Raw genomic sequence first — 12,795 nt, 5'->3', positions numbered from 1 at the left:
TTTAAGAGATCTGATATATGTAACCAGTGCACTTGAATCTCTACTCCCAAATTAAGGGGAGATCACTACCGCTATATGTTTGCGAAGCTGTTTTTTTTGCCTCAGTTATTTTCTTATCACAATAGTGTCTTTTATGCATAACCTTATTAGATATTTCAAGGGGAGATTTCTAGGATCTAGTGACACAGGTAAGGGTACCTATGGTAGCCATCATCTGTACGAACCGAGGAATTATTCCAGCTGCAGAATTATTACTACTGTTCTCACATTTAGAAATTAAGTCAGGGACTATGTTTACAAGCGCACAGTTGGCCATATTTAAATTCTTGCTATGCCAATGTATCCGGTTTTGAGCTTCATTAAGGTAGATCTGTCCATTTAGATCGTATACAGTCGGTACAATAGCCTCAAAGGGAATTAAGAGGATACATAGAGGAAAGTGCTCACTCTCGTTACGTGGGACAATTGCCATATCTACTGTAAATTGGAGGCCTTTATTATTAGTAAACACAATCAATTGTCTTAGTCGATCTCCCATCTACTCGTGTAATAGCCATATGGGCATTACCAGGGCAACCACCAATTAATCTATTGATACCATATTCATCTATGATTTCCGCCCAGGGTTTCCTTTGCCGATTGGAGTGGATAGTACTAGCAGGAGCAGATTTAGTCAACCTCCCTAGATTTGGATCAGATAGAGATTTGCCGATTTTGACGTTAAAATCTCCTACCATCCATACAAGATAACGGTGGGAGTAGGTATTAAGAATTTTAGTTACTATTTTTACATTTTCCATTGTAAGCACATGGTTGGGTCATAGACATTTATTAATATAATAACACGCTGTTGAAAAGATATCTTAACTGCCTGGATATTATTAATGGATTCCTTTAATGCTGTCACCAGAAATGGTAATTTAACAGAGGTCAGGAATCCACCCTTCGGCCACCCTCTTTTACCTTTGGTTGCTAGCTGCTGAACTGTACTATGGCCGTCAAAGTGTACAATATCAGCAAGCCAAGTTTCCTGAGGAGCTATAATCATAAAGATGGAGGGCGCTAGAGAGCCCAACCAAGATGGCGGCTCTTAAGTGAGCTCTGAGTGAAGCTCCCGAAAATCCTATTGAAAATCCTGCCCAGGGTGCTCACGACAACTCAAACGGAAGGTGAAATTCCCCCCCAATCACCCCTGACTCCAGAGCGACCGGTGAGAAGGTGAAAGAGAAACCACATCATCCAATTTGCAGCAGCAGAGCCTGAGCGGGAGCCCTGCCCCTACACCAACCGAGCACCAGCGGAGAACCGCAGCGACTTGAGGCGCCAAACTTCAGCTAACGCAGCCCACCGTATAAAGCATACAGGAGAACAGGCCGGAGAAGCCACAAGCACAGTAGGCTCATAAAGACACACGCCAGCGACTGAATTGCCTGTAACAATCCACTGCAGCAGCAAAAGTGCCCCACAAGAAGACATGCACCGGCTCTCCTCCAGCACGAGGATCAGCAATGTGGCAGAGCAGTGCCGTACCTCGCAAGACCGCAGCCACCCTGATGGGGCATCGGTACCGGTGGACCGCCGGACAAGCAACCCAGCAGAAAGCAGCGAGGTGATCCACCTCACACCGGAGCATAGCTGGAGCGGCCGCCCAGAACGCCCCGCCTTGGAGCAAAGACGCGACCTCGCCTGACGAGACACCAAGAGGCGGGCTGACTCCTGAACTCCTGCGCCCACGCACCCAAGAGACAACAGACGGGGACAAGGGCTAGTCTGGTGAGTGCAGGCAGCGTTGCAGCCCTGTAACACCGTTAAGGATTTCAATCAGGCGATGCACACATTGGTCTCAACCTAGTATGCACCACACGACAGAAATGCTCTGTGATATAGATTCAATATTGAGATGGTACACCACTCATATCCCACCCCCTTTTCAAATACCCAGGGTCACCATGAACCAGGCTGGTTGGTAACATACAATATTTATTTACTTTAAACATTCAAAAGAAATCATATACTTTTTTAATATGGAGCAGCAATCACCAATGGGGTGATAATTATAATGAGAATGTGAGAAATGCACATTAACCTTCTAGTGGAACATATACACAGCAGAGCGGAATAGGAGCACTTTTTAGGTAAGATAGCACCCAAGTTAGAATTTCCCCCTGCAGGGTTCCCTCAACCCACAAATAATCAATTCTGTGTGGATAAACAGAAGTTTGACCTTCCCTCCTCAAATAAGAGAAAAACTGATTTTAAACCCCTTTCAATATTATGAAATGACACTCGGAAATGGACAAATAAATAATGAATGTGTGTTAAAAACCTTGAAGCAAATATAATTCCTCACTAAAGCAACAATGCAAACACACTAATAATCACAAAGAATGGATTACACTGATTTGGTTGGGGAATAATTATAGATCACAGGTACAATATGGAAGTGAAATTAAGTCTCTAGCTGGTAAATTGGGTAAGTTATGCAAGATCTAGAAAGATGCGCTTTGAGTAAAATGGAGCTGCGAAATAGGAAAGGAAATCAGTTGTGACAAGAACAGTTTTACCTTACGCTAGAGTATTCAGGATAGCCCACCAAAGAGGGACACAGTAAGCTCCAGGGTTGATTTGTGAGTTCAACCCTCTCATCCTAGCACCCAACCTTGGCGGAAACCAATCCAATCACTCGAAATAGGACTAAGGGCTTAGGATTTACACAAGACCAAATTACTAAAGATAGCGCTAGCACTAGAAATCAAGGGTACGGCTGCAAGAATGATTCTGACAGTTTGAACAAGTTATCAGGATAAGGATAGGATGACTTAGCGAGTGGGATAAGGACAAAGACAAGATAGGCTATGGGTTTAGATGCGGTGGCGAAATACTCGCAGTCCACTTTAAGTTTGGGATTTTTGGACCGTCAACGGTCCAGGTCCCTACACGACAGGGCGCCTGTCAAACATCTGGGCAGTTCTGGTCACCGGGTGGCACTGGACTGGAATGGCAATTCTGGTCAATGGATACTAAAGGTCAAGTGGACGGCAGGATAGCAGAATGCATGCAGTTAGTGGTATCAGGATGCTTCCCAAAAACACCACAGCTTTCCCCTTTGGTTATTTGGGAATTTTAGTGGGATTTCAGAATTGAGGCCTTGCTGGGATAGGATCAGCAATGCTTGGGTTTTGCAGTGGGCCCTAGAGTAGGGTCAGCAATGCTTTGGTCTTGTAGTTGGGATCTGGAGTCTGGATGGATGGAACAGGAACGGAGCGCAGGAACTTCAGGAATAGTGTCTGTAGAGTCTTGTCAGGGACTCTTATTTATAATCCATAGTGACATCAAAGTATATGACTGGGCAGGCTTAGCTACACATGCCTCCAACCACGGGATTGGACAAGGGCGATAGTCTTCGCCTCGCTCTCAGCTGGTTGGATTTCAGGAAAATGATGTCAGATTTATGATGCGAGTTTGACAATGTCCAAAAACCTCCCAGTTAAAACTAAAATCTGACTTCATCACAAACATACATTTATAAAATTGCAATCTCTTAGCAAATGATATACTCAGGTTACATATTTTGTGCAGCACATTGCAGTCCAATCCTCCAGTCCGTGAGACATTGTTTCGCACTTCTACCAGTTTTTCGTGCTTTTCAAAAGGTATTATATTACTCAAAATTCTATAACTTTATACCCGGGTGTGGATTATCATAAGGGATCATAAGGGATGTATGTACAAAAATGTGCATTTACAACATGGATGCTTTTCTTGTAATCCGCCATCCTTTGTAACCTCTGTCCCCAAGGTGTCAGTGAATTCTACCATGTCTTAAAAGAAAGCCCAACAATTCACTTTTACACTGCAAAAATGTTACATTTTTACAAAGTCTTGCTGCAGAGATAAAAAGTCTTTAAGGTTTATTTATGAAATAGTCTTTGGAAACAAATGGCAGTCCTCTGTCACTGGATCATTTTTTTTCTTCCTTCAACTGCTACCAACTGTCATTTCCTTCAAAGCAAGGTGGGGGTTTCTCAGCTTGATTGAAGATTTTATTGCCTCTTCACACTTCAAACTTCCTTGCACTGGGAGTTCCATTGTCAGTGGGCTCCCCTGGACTAGATTCTTTCCCACCCTGTAATTATCAGTGGGGTGTTACTCTCTGATGAGAGTTTATGATGTGGCTCCCTTCCTGAGGGGGCGGGGGAGCTTTTAGCTCTGCCATCTGGAATAACTGGTTTTTGAGAGCTTGCAAATTCAGCCCATGTGTTTTAAAATCTTTATTTTCTTATTTTGGGTCCTGAATTAAAACAAACATGTGAAATAAAATAGCCCCTGTGTGTATTATCATCAACAACACAACCCCTTCACATTGTTGCATGAAAGCTTGCATTACATAGCAATTTACTTTCTAAACTGGCCATCTTTTTTCTTCACCTTGCAAAGGCCCATTTTTACATGTGTGGTGAATAGCTAGCATTTCCTTCTTTAAATTCGGTTTGGCAGCTCCATTAGATTACTACACTGTCTTTGCAGCCAAAGTCATTTTCTTGAAAGCAGGAGTTGTGTCTGAAGCACAGATATATTGAAACTGACCTGGCTCAGAGAGTTACACTCTTTGAACTGCTGAGATTTGGATATAAACGCATGTTCGCGTACGAGTTAAAGTGAAGTTCCTTGTTGATTTCTCTCAGAGTTGGTTTGACAGGGCCTGTCATTCAGGAATTATGCCTGGTTTTGCTGAGGATAGCTATTGGCAGTAGAAGTCTAAGGGCTTCCACTACTTGTCTATGCCCCAATCAATTTAACACAAAACAGAGTAGCTACTTCGTTACAAATTTAGTTATTCCTGGGTCTAAATCCCTATAGATAAATTACTGGCCCTGTGTGTGAATATCTCGTGTCCCTGAGTGTCTGACACACCCATCCCTAGGATAGCGATGCTGTGCCGCCTACAAGGGGATGTAGAGATACTGGCCCTCAACTCTCTCACTACTTTCCTGCAACACAACTAATAAGTGCACATTAATTGGTGGTCGGTTCTCTTTTTTATTGTCACCACCACCATAAATGTGTCTTATAAATAATAAACTGTTTTGGTCATGTCGGCCACCTTCAGCTTGTTAAGAATCTATCAGTTAATGTCCTATTACTGTTAGATGGGATTAAAATGATGTATAATTACTCGAGTCCTAACTTCAAATGTATATAGGATCTCGGAGTTGTGGTCATCAGCCTATCAACTCAACAATCTGTCAACCGGTTTCAGCGGAGCGGATAACTCGCCGCCTTCTTCAGAACGGAGAATTATGCATTCTCAATGGCTCTTCAATTTCTTCACAGGTATCCACATAGTGGATGAATGGAGGGTTATCTCTGGGTTTCCCACGGGCAGTACAGTTCGTGTTCTGATCCCTGCAGGGTTATAAAACTGGACAAACAAAAAAAGGCGGTGGGTTTCAGTATATGGGGTATATATGGAACTCCAGAGTAGTAAAGTTGTAGTTCAAAAAGGGGGAGTTACCTGTAGTGTCACTGGTTTCTCTCGATTCTTGTTGATTGCTTATTGGATTCCCCTTACATGCTTCTTTATTTCCTGGTCATATTGGCCTATAAAAAAGGGGGGGGGGGAGGAGTCCTTATATATCATTTTCTCTACTTGCATTTCCATTAGTACATGCAAAATAGTATCCAATACACGGACCCAATAAGGTGAAGTTACCTGTAGGGTGCATGTCTCTTCCTCACAGACTCTTGAAAGCTTTTTTACTGGCGTCGTATATTGGAGTCATTGAATCAGGTACTCCTCATACTCCAACAAAGGGGAGCTGTAGATGAGACCATGGGCGGTCAAAATTGACATTTCTCAAGTGTACCGTAGCGTAAACAAAGCGCTACTTCAAATACTTTCATACAGTATAATGGTGGCTGTGTCTAGGTATCACGTTCGGGTATGTTCAATAAGCAATGGATGCGTGGTCCATAATATATAATTAAAGTGTAGTCCCAATGGTCTCTTACCTGATTATAACCGGAGAGCATGTCCTGTTGTGAAACACCGAACCGTCTACCGTCTGTTAGCGGTTTCAGCCGCCGGAGAGTGCTATGTTCGCATTTACTTCCAGCGCCTGGCGCGATCACATGATCTGCGCTTGCTCATCCCCCCGGTCACGTGTCTAAGCACGAACAACTCTCAGGGACGTTGGGTAATGTAGTTTCCGTTGGAGGCACTATCGCGGTCTAGGCAGTATCGAGTGTTTCCTATCCACAAAATGGACATAACTTATTTCATGTTAAAAGGGACCGTGCTCACCTGCTGCTGTCTACGCAGTATTGAATTGTGCATATATTTCGTGTTGCGATTGCTGTCGCCTATTACTAGAGACTAATAGACGGGTTTGAAGACGGGCCCCCAGCCACTGCCCCGTGCCCTCCTCCTGGAAACCCACGAGGACAGAGCCTGCTCTGCAGGCCAGGAAGGGCTCGGGGGGTGGACCAACCCAAGCGTAGCAAAGACCCGGTGGGCTTCTGGCTCGAGGTGGTCTTGCTGCCTGTGTTCTGCGCTCCCGGACGGCACGAGGTGACCCTTGAAGAACTGCACATCCCTGCTGACACAGCGTGGGGAGGGAATCCTACTCAAGGCCACGAGATCTACTCCCAGACAACCAGGACTGCAACCAAGGATCCCTAGCCCCTCATATGCCACTACACCGCACGACCCTGGATTGAAGCGTGCCAACAGATCCCGTCTCAGCAGGGCTACACCATCCCCACAGCCCCAGTCAGGACGCCCTGAAACCAACTGCTGTCCACGATACCAGCGATCCGTACGTGTGGCGCAGACACCACGCTAGCCCCGCATCCACATAAAATCGCGTCACCAAAGTGTATTCCCTGTGCTCCAGTTGAAGGTGCTCATGACATTTCTACTGGGAAACAGCAAAAAGAACACCAGGCGAGGCACTGCACAACCATGTTGCCAAATAAGCCACAAGTAAGGAACAGTCCGAATAACGAAACACCTCAGCCGACCGCATTCTATCCCCCCACAAAGCTGCCTCCCCATTGACCACATCACCTGGCGGCCTGACTCGACCACCGGCGAGGGAAAGATTCACCGCCAAGAGCCGACGACCCAGATAATAGAATCAGGGCGGTGCTGAACGGGAACTGAACCCGGCGACCAGCCAACACCAGCGCCAACAAACGGCTCACGCAGAGAAAATCCACGCACAGACAGTGCGACAAACCTGCCCGATCAGGCCAGGGGCACCCATCCAGGAGCTGGGTAAACACTGCAAGGCCTGCTGAAAACCACTGTCTAGCTCCCTCCCCGGCATAATACGTCAGTTCACTGGCATCACGGCCTGCAAATTCCAATTGAGACACTCAAATCCGAGTGACAACAAACGCCCAAAAATGGGCAAGAACGACAAGTCGCAAAGAAAAGTGAATTTCGAGACAGGCCCAGCCAGCAGGACTCCTGGTACCAATACACAACCAGAACCCCTGTCAACAAGCAGCAAACAGAACGTCAGCACTCAGATATAGACATTCGTGAAATACTACTGGACCTCAAAGCCGGCATCAGGAACCTAGATTCCAAGCTACATAACCTATCCTCAAAAGTGCATTCAATCTTCTGATTAGCAGTCAATAATATCCTGTTCCTGGCAATCTCCTTAATCGCTTTATGATTGTTGTGTTAGGAAACAGATTAGTTGTCAAGCAAAAGGTTATTTATTTCTTTTTTGTGGCTGCTACACAACGACAAATTGTAAAAAGCTACAGGTTTGGGATGAATGGATTTTGCGCCAACTCAAATTATTTTGTCTCCCTTGTTTGTTAGATGCTAACTTGAAAGAAATATTCCAGTTTGAAATTTGTCATATTTATTGTTGTTTCTGTATCAAAATGTGTCTCTCTACACGTGTTTCACCATTCCAATCTGTTTTAGAAAGGATCATCAGGAGAGATTTTTGTACAAACAAGTTCATTCAAAATGCCTCAATTTAGAATTGGCATTTGAGAATTTACAAGGCAAAAGCTTTGATTCAGCTTTTTACACAAACAAAGGAAAAAACACATGAGAACTAAAGGTAAAATGAGGACTAAAGGTAAAATGAATGCTTACCCTAATTAAAAGGGTTACTCCTTAAGTTTAGGAAAAATGTTCTGAGTTTTTAAATTCACACTTTGCTTGCTAGAATAGCAGTTTCTTTCCAGTGCGTTTTGCTCAATTTGTCTAAGGTAGACAACACAAAAAATTTGGAAAGAAAGGAAAAACACAGGAGGTAAGAGGGAAGTGGTTGGAAATTGAAGCCTTTTAACATGTGGGAACATATGGCAAGGGCTACTGTCTTACCTGAAAGGAAAATATAGATGTATTATGGCTCAAAGGTCCACCTTATTTCTTTATAGTAGTTTAATGGCTCTGGGTCCGCCTGATGCTTTCTGTAGGACGCAGGAATTTAATGGAGTATTGACGCTTTTTATACATGTCTAAAAGCACACGCAGTGACGATTTACATCGCTGCACGTTTGCGTCCCAGCGTGATGACGTCATCGCATGAAACAATTATTTGAGCGTTCTTGGCCAATACATTATTTTGAAATTAAATATTAATTAAAGGAAGTACTTGAGCGATGCCATTTTATTTTAAGAGTAATATTCATTAGTTAAGTTTAGAAAGAGCAATAAAAAACAAATTTTCGTGATAAAGCAGAAGGAAAGGTAAAAAGTAAAGAAGTATATGTAAGAAAAAAAAAAAAATCAGAAAAGTGTTTGTATTATAGCTGTAGTCATTTTGAAGTTGGTGTCTTGCATTTTTACAAAATCATTATCACAGTGTTATAAATTTCAAAATACATCCTAGCAAAGTAGGGTATAAATTGTTATTTATAACCAATGGAACATCTCAGTGTCCGAATTAAGGCCATTGGTGACCGTGTCCATAACACAAATCCATTGTGCTTCCGATTTCCGGAGAAGAATCTCTCTATTGCCTCCTCTTGGGTGTTTGACATTGTCTAGTCCAGATATTTTTAGATTTTCTAAAGTTTTGATGTTCCATCAGTACATGCTCTGAGAGGGTATCGAAGGTTCTTATTTCTTATTGCCCTCAGATGTTCGAATATTCTAGTTTTCAAAATCCTCTTGGTACTGCCAATATACATTTTCAAACAGTTACAAATAATTCCATATACAACATATGTTGTGTTGCAATTGATAAAACCTCTCAATTTTCTCACAGAACCATTTGGAAGAATTATTTCTTTTTTGCCGTGGTCCATAAGGGGACAAAGTTTACAGTTGCCACATTTGTAGGATCCAAGTACTGGTTAATTTGTGAAGATTTCAGTTAGTTGAGCTTTAGGTAACAGATGCAAGAAACTGGGACCGATTAGGTTTCTGATTGTTGGTGCTCGTCGAAAGCAAATTTTGGGTGGATCATCCACATGTTTCCTTACGTTTGGATCCATTTCAAGGATATTCCAATGTCTCCTGAGCATGTTTAAGGTTTTCACCTCTGTGTTTAATGTGGTGATACATTTTGGCTTTGAAAATTCCAGTTTAGACTTTGGTTTATCTGTGAGTAAATAGTTTACTGTGTTTTTAATAGCATTTGGGTGGTAGCTTCGTTGTATAAACGTAGGTATAGCTTTCTGTAGGTTGTCATGATAAGAGGAAACGGAACTACAATTTCTTTTAATCCTTAGTATCTCTACATATGGTATATTCTCGATCACATGTTTTGGATGATTTGAAGTGGCAAAGAGAAGGCTGTTGCCGGTGGAAGGTTTTATATACAGTTTCGTATGGATTTCCTGGTGCTCAATGTACAGTTCTAGATCCAAGTATTCAATGTTGGACGGACTTTCTTTTTTTGTGAAGACTAAGTCGAATTCATTGGTATTCAGATATTTAACATATGTGTCCAGGGTTTCTAATTCACCCTGTCATATGATCAAAATATCGTCTATGTGCATTCCCCAAAATGTTATATTTTCTGAGAAGGATGTGTAGATCCAGGCATGTTTGATTTCAAAGATGCCCATGAGTAGGTTAGCATACACCGGGGCGAATTTCGACCCCATCGCTGTGCCTTGTCTTTGCCTAAAAATCTCAGTCAAAGCAAAAGATATTGTTTTCCAGCGAGAACTCGAGCATTTTAATAATCATTGAATTTTGTTTGCTATTTGAAATCGAAGGTGTTTTTAGAAAGTAGGAGGCACTTTCAATTCCTTTTCTGTGTTGAATGCTTGTATATAGTTGTACAACATCTAATGTAACAAAGTGAAAGTTAGGCTCCCAGGGTATGTGATTGAGTTGCTGTATTATATGTTTCGAGTCCTTAACAAATGATGCAAGACCTGAAGTTATGGGTTTAAAAAAAAAAGTCGATGTATTGTGAGATTTTCCCCGTTAGTGATCCAATACCATTTATGATTGGGCGAAATGAAGGGAAATTTGTGTATTCTTTATGTATTTTTGGGAGGAAATAGATTGGTGCCATTATTGAATCATTGCTTTGTACGTAGCCATATTCTTCCTCACTGAGTAGTCCTTGGTCAAACCAAGTTTTGTTCATATGATTTAATTTTTTCTCCAGATCCGGAAGTGGATTGTGGTCTAGTTTTTTGAAAAAATTTTTATCGTACAGATGCTTTCTGCCTTCTAGAACATAGTATGTTCTATTCATCAGTATGATCTTTCCTCCTTTGTCAGCCGGTTTTGTAATTATGGATTCATCTTTTGATAAATGTCCAAGAGCTTCTTTTTCTGTTTTTGTAAGATTCTAACTCTTTTTTGTTTTTTTATTTTTATTTGTTAAATTAATTGTTGCATCCTCAAAAGTGGACCAACTCCAACACCGGCTGGACAAACACGGTGATAAACTAAACATGGCAGAGCAGAGAGTGTCTGACCTGCAGGATTGAAGCGCAGAACTAACAGCCAGAGTCTCAGCACTGGAAGTACAACTGAAAACGGTGTCTGCCAAAACAGAGGGCTTGGAGGGACGAAACCGCTGCAACTACATTTGCCTTGTAGGGGTGAGGGAGCAACAAACCCTACAGAAGATGGAGGAATTTGTCGAAGCTATATGCAAAGAACTGTTCGGAGCAGCCGCTCTGTCCCACCTCTTTGTGGTCTAGAGAGCACACCGGGTGCCAGCCAGCCGCCCGGTGCCAGGCAAGCCCACACGACCCGTCCTGGCATGCCTACTCAATTACTAAGATCGTGACACAATCCTGCGACTTGCCAGGGAGAAAGGAGAATTGCATCACGATGGTGACCGGATCCAAATCTATCCCGACCTTTCTCAAGCAGTCCAAGCATCGCGAAAATCCTTTGCAGGGGTGAAGAAACGTCCGAGTGTCATGAACACCGGCTAGTTCCCAGATTGAGTCTATGGGTCCTTAAGGGGGTTAATCCTGCTCAGATATTGGGAGGTCGTATGGTTCAAGTCAGATTCATTTAGAGTCAATTGAAGTTCGTGTTCCCTCAATGGCCGCCTGGTTGTGCCATTGAGGGACTATCATTACAGGTCTAGCCTTTGACTGACCCTTGTTATAACTAGCCGCTTCATGAGGAGCCTCGCGCTTCGCGTTGCTGACTGCCCTGCAGTACGGATGCTTACCGTGTTGTTCACAGAATTCCATTCACAGTCTTCAGTCTTAAGTCTAGCCCCGTTATTTTCCTGTTTTCTGCCCCTTTCCATAGTCGAGTGCCCTGCCCCTTTATTTTTACTTATTTCCTTTAATTTGCACTTCGCAGTTCCCGTCACCTTGTTTTCCCCCTCAGAGGTCCTAGAAGAGAACAGCTGCTTCCTCACGCAAGTACTGTGTCAGGTGTACCCAGAGTTATTGTAGTGCCTATTGTGGTACTCGTGTGAGGTTTTCATTTATTTTGCAGTGACTGTTTGTTAGTTATTCAGTTATTGCATTTTTCTGCCAGTCCGCCTCAGCTGTGCGCATTAGTGTGTTCCGCGCACATGTGATTAACGGCTCCTCACTGCTGAGTTCTAACATGTTGGTTCACTCATACACGCCCATTGTTCGCCGCGTTAGTTCTTTAAAACAGGGTTGAACGAATTGTTGTTGAATTTCCTAAGAGCCAGTGTTGGTATATTGTTTTGTATGCTGTATTGGGATATTACCCCCACTGTGGCCATTCATTTCATAATACATTTTTGGAGCAGTTTTTAGTTACATACAGTGGCTCCCTAATGTTTAGGAACTACCTTTTATTTTGATGTTGTTTTCTCCACAGCTAGGTTTCCACAACAGCCAATTATTACAAGTGTCCCATTTAATTTACCACAAACCTTTGCCCATTGTCATCCGTTTAATTAACTATTCTGGCACTACATCGTCACTACTCTTCAGGACATGCGCCTCTGTGTGAACGCAGGATGGAGAGCTCACAAAAATAGAAATTAAGGTGAGCCTTAAGAGGTATAGGGTGAACTCATACATACATAGCCTTAGTGGAGTGAATTTATGAGGAAGCCGTAGTTAAGGAAGGTTATTTTTTTCTTGTCATTGCTACAGGAATTGCTATTCTCTGAAGTTGAAAAGGAGTTCTTCAAGGGCGTTCCCGCAGAGTTTACTGGTAAGCGTTACACAGAGACAATCAAATCCAATACTCCATGCTTTTCCCGGCGAAACTCCGAATCCAACACGCCGGAAAGACAGTTCTTCACCTTACCCGAGGCCGTGAGCAGCTTCCTAGACAAAACTGCCCACCGACCCCCTAACAACAACCCGAGGCCGACGAGAGAAGACCAAGATAGGAGAGGT

The 12,795-nt window shown here is 43.0% G+C and overlaps 1 protein-coding gene across 3 annotated transcripts in view; it reads right to left on the bottom strand.

The window, feature by feature from the left end:
• Positions 1 to 12,795, bottom strand: part of SCLT1 (sodium channel and clathrin linker 1) — a 1,687,870-nt gene that overhangs the window by 1,577,186 nt on the left and 97,889 nt on the right. The window lies entirely within an intron of this gene.

Source organism: Ambystoma mexicanum, chromosome 6q, assembly GCF_040938575.1.
Source record: "Ambystoma mexicanum isolate Mex_15411 chromosome 6q, UKY_AmexF1_1, whole genome shotgun sequence".
In the NCBI taxonomy this organism is placed as follows: Eukaryota; Metazoa; Chordata; class Amphibia; order Caudata; family Ambystomatidae; genus Ambystoma; species Ambystoma mexicanum.
This window is presented reverse-complemented; position numbering and strand designations above follow the sequence as displayed.